The sequence below is a fragment of the Podarcis pityusensis genome, assembly GCF_964106645.2.
Source record: "Podarcis pityusensis genome assembly, chromosome: 10".
Taxonomy (NCBI): domain Eukaryota; kingdom Metazoa; phylum Chordata; class Lepidosauria; order Squamata; family Lacertidae; genus Podarcis; species Podarcis pityusensis.
Genome location: NC_138035.1, coordinates 58,681,325 through 58,686,050, shown reverse-complemented (window position 1 = coordinate 58,686,050; position 4,726 = coordinate 58,681,325). Strand labels below are relative to the sequence as shown.

General features: G+C 42.6%; 1 long non-coding RNA gene across 1 annotated transcript; it reads right to left on the bottom strand.

The window, feature by feature from the left end:
• Window positions 1-208: 208 nt before the first annotated feature.
• Window positions 209-1,722, bottom strand: LOC308486734. The gene is made up of 2 exons (XR_013991245.1): window positions 1,290-1,722; window positions 209-603 (listed from the first exon to the last, which is right to left on the bottom strand). It is a non-coding gene; the product is annotated as an uncharacterized lncRNA (long non-coding RNA).
• Window positions 1,723-4,726: the final 3,004 nt, after the last annotated feature.

Genomic DNA, 4,726 nt, shown 5'->3' with positions numbered 1-4,726 from the left:
TGTCGTGTTCACTTAAAACAGGCCTTTTTATGAACACCCTGCCCCAGTATGCACATTTTTTCTAGGTATTTCTTGGCTGGAGAACTACATTTCAGAATGCAGCAAATTTTGAAAGAAGTCTATCTTTCGGTTATCATATTGTTTCACAAACTGTGATTTAGGCAGGTGCTCCTTGAAATGCGAATTGAACTGAATTTCTCCCCATCTCTTATCCATTGCTAGACTGCCTGCTTTGCAGGTTTTATCACCTGGCACTTTCAGGTAGGGTCATGATACACAACTCTGAATTAGATGGATCAATGGTTAGATTCGTCACGAGAGGAGAAGTAAATGTGTTGTGTTTCTCCCATGTTGCTATTCTGACAGTAAACAGAACTGGTCATCTGCTTGACAGCAAATATGGATGAGAAGTTTCTCTTTGTCATCCAAATGTTGCGAGCCATTCCCTTCACAGTCCAGGGTTCAAGTTTTGGTTAGAATGTGCTCCATACATCATCTTCTCAAGAAGTCAGACCAAGTGAGGTGACGTATTTATTTCCAATTCATGCAGTGTTGTCCTGGCATTTGGATTTAGTGCTGGTCTTCCTCAGTCCTCATAATTGCCTGAGATAATGAAAGACAAGGAACAGAGAGGGATGTTACAAGAAAGAGAAATGACAAAGGTGACGTGTTCTAAATATAGTTGCTTCTCTGCAATGTGCAGCCAAACTTGGGGTTTTGCTTTTGCATTATCTTGTCAGACTTCTACTTCAGTTACTACTTCCTTCCCTCAGACACTCTTGGGTGTTGAAATCAGCAGAGGGAGCCTTCTTGGTCGTTTCAACCCCTCAGAAGTTCAGCGCATGGCAGCTTAGGAGTGGGAATTTTCTGTGCCAGCCCAAATGTATGGAATTCCCTCTCCACAAAGGTGTGTCTGGCACCTTCATTGTTTAGTTTCCATCCTGTGATGAAGATGTGCCTCTTTACCCTGGCCCAGGCACAAGCAAACTCGGCCCTCCCCATGTTTTAGGACTACAACTCCCATCATCCCTGTTAGCTAGGGATGATGGGAGCTGTAGTCCCAAAACATCTGGAGGGCCGAGTTTGTCTATGCCTGCCCTGGCCTAAGACACCAGAGATATGTAAATAGAGGAGCTGCCCAATTCTTGGCGGTAATTTGTTTTAAACTGTTTTCGATATTGTAATCTTAAATTCCTGTAACCCATCCAGGTACGTCAAGCTGGAGGGTGCATAAGAAATCAAATCATCATTATTGCCATTATTATTATTTTGAAAATCATGTTCCATACCAAAGAGTGTATCAGTAGGGTTTATTCTTCAGGAGAAATCCACCAGTTAGTCATTCACTGAATTTGTTCATTACTGCCAGCAAAGGAAAGACTCCAGGCATTTTAAAACAATAAAAAAAATACCACAATTGCCACAAATCTGCCGTTTAAAAATATTACTGCAAACTAAAAGTGTTCATCCACAAAAAAAAAAAATAGAAATAAAATACTCTTTGCCATTCTTAGCAGCAAGGTGATCCCTAAGATACAGCCAAAATGGCCACAGAAACCACAATGCTAAAGCTGCTGCCCAAATTCCTGAGAGAATAAAAATATCTTCGTCTGCTGCCAAAATATTGCATTGGCTCCAGGGAAGCATCCCCAGGGGGAATATTCCAGAATGATAGCTGGTGGGATCTAATTCTGATGCTTCTGTTGCCTCAGATGATTCTGCTGTGCTGAATTCTGAAAAAGAACAGAGCAAAAACATGAATATACTCAGCGATACTGAAAGCTGAGCTTATGCACTTTGCAGTTGAAGATTTATTCCCCAAATATGTGTCAATTCTGAATGTGTGTGCTCAGCATTCATCATGCTAGGGGGTGGCATTTAACTATGTTTTACTCAGAATTAGACCTATTGAAATGAATGGGCCTCATTTAGCCATGGTCATTGTTATGTACTGAAGTTCTCACCCTGGGCCAACGGGGGGATACTGTAGATAGTTTTCACTCAGGTCCACATATGCAAATAAGGGATTGAAAGTGACGTTCAGTGATTGGTTAGTTACAGAAAATGGTTACTGTTGCATTCTAGTGGAGCTCTATATAAGCAGGCTGGCTGAACCCTTCAGTTCAGTTCTGTTCTGGCCTGTGAATAAACAAGAGCTGTTTGAAGAATCGCTGTGTCGTCTGATATGTTCACCCACAACTTAACGGTCATTAACTTCAATGGGGTGAATACCACCCTAGGTTTCCAAAGCTGGTAGCCCAGGACAAAAGTTGATTACTTCAACCCCTTACTCTTGACTGAAATGGTCATTGATTGCTGGAACTGGCCTGGAATTTTAAAATGGAAATGCATTTACAGAACCAATACTTTAACTCTGAGACAATCAATTGGCTTGATTGCCAATTGATTGCTTGGGAATGCCACATGCTGTTTTGGGGTTGTGTGTGGATCTGTAACAGCTCTTGTTCCAGCTTGAGCCCTGCTACCAAGAGACTTTGTTGGAGATTCCAGGAAGGTTCATGTTTCATGGCTGCCTACTTTCCCTGGAGGCAATGTGATCAGTCAGGGTCCTGAAATCCTCCTGGGCCATACCTGATTAATTGAACTGGCTTCTCTTACTCCCAGGGATTTTTTTCAGCCGGAATTTGCTGGAACTCAGTTCTAGCACCTCTTTTTTCTAGAAAAATAGTACTGCTTACTCCCATGCACTGAAATTCTCATTACGAGAACAAAACACTGAGAATTCTCAGAAGGAAAGCTGGATATTTTTCAAGCATTTTGACAATGGTGTTCACAATGTGCAACTAATTACCACCCGAATTGAGGTTATTTTGCAGATCTCTAGACAGGACAAGAAAGCTTTCTGCCCTCCTTCCCTTTCTATTATATGAAACTATTTTTTCACCTTTTATCTGCATCATCTGGAAGCTTCCACACCTATAGGCGGAGCGGCGGTGCTGCATGAACCTTCCAAGATTTTATTTTTATTTTTTACAAAAATGTTCTGTCTTGTTTCGCTTCCAGCATCTATAGCCCCTTTCTGCCTCTGCATCATCTAGGGAGCATACTTGAGCAAAGCAGGTTCCCCTGAAGCAGACATTCAGCAGACGTACGCAAGGGGCCAACAAGTCATCCCCCTTCTGCCATGAAAAACACAGGGGTGGGAAGAATAAATGAGTAGAACAACAGTTTTAAAGAGATCTCTTAGAACTGGACTATTGATTTTAACTTGGAGGGGTCTTAGGTAGCAGCAGGAAGCAACTACAGTGGACGCTCGGGTTGCAAACGTGACCCGTGAAGGATGCACGTTCGCAACCCGCAGTGTTCACAACCCACGTCTGCGCACCCGCGGCTTGCGATCCAGTGCTTCTGCGCATGCGCAAAGCGCAGTTTAACACTTATGCGCATGCGCCACTGCCGAAACCCAGAAGTAACCCGTTCCAGTACTTCCGGGTTTTGGCAGTCCATAACCTGACGCGGGTCCGTAACGGTCTGGTTGACGGTCTGGTTGAAGAGGAACGTTTTTGCCTGGCGCCTAAAAAATGTATAATGAAGACACCAGACAAACCTCCCTCGGAAGACCATTCCAATATCCTCCAACATTTCTCTGAGGAAAATAAGGACATCCTATTCCACTCCCTCCAACATTTCTCTGATGGAAATACAGTAGTACCTTGGGTTAAGAACTTAATTCATTCCGGAGGTCCGTTCTTAACCTGAAAATGTCCTTAACCTGAGGTACCACTTTAGCTAATGGGGCCTCCCGCTGCCGCCGCATGATTTCTGTTCTCATCCTGAAGCAAAGTTCTTAACCCAAGGTACTCTTTCTGGGTTAGTGGAGTCTGTAACCTGAAGTGTATGTAACCCGAGGTACCACTGTAGGGGCATCATTCCATAAACAGAGAGCCGCTTGTGTTGCCACCCCACTGATCTCTCACGGAGAAGACACATGAAGCAGGGCCTGAGATTATTATTGCAGCGTCTGGGTTTATTGATATGGGAAGAGGCGGTCCTTGAGGTCTTGCAGTCCTGGGCTATTTTACTACTGTTTGTGCCATATTAGGACAGAGGACTTCAGAGAATGAGATTGTTTCACCATTGACTGATCCTAATAAACTGTGTGTTCTGCCATGAACTGATGCTCTGCATGTGTTGTGTGCATTGTTTTACAATGTGTTTTTTACATGTGGCATAATTAGAAATGTGGCCTATGTGGTACATGATGATAAAAAATGCAATTAAAAATGAAGGTACACAAAACTTTTTACAAACAAACAACAATTAATCTAGTATTGTGAGGAGGGGGGCTGTTGTCGTGTCTGTCTTCAGCAACCGGAGTTGTCAGTGTTTAATCTTAGATGCAGTTTTGTGCCTTAAGAAATGAGATGTAGAATTCAGCAGGCAGGATTCTCACGAGGGCAAGATGGCTTGAACATATAGCACCAATCCTGGCCTAAGTGCACTGGCTGCCAGTTAGTTTCTGGGAGCAATTCCAAGTGCTGGTTTTGATCTATAAAGCCTTAAGTGGCTCAGGACTGCAATACTTAGTTCAAAGTTTGAATTAGTTCTAAGTTCTAACTCAAACTTAGAGCTATGAAGCAATTTGAACTTTGAACTAATTCAAAATTAGAGCTTAGAGCTAATTCAAAACTACATCTTAGAACTAATTCAAAAATAGAGCTTCAAACTAATTCAAAGTTAGAGCTTTGAACCAATTCAAAATTAG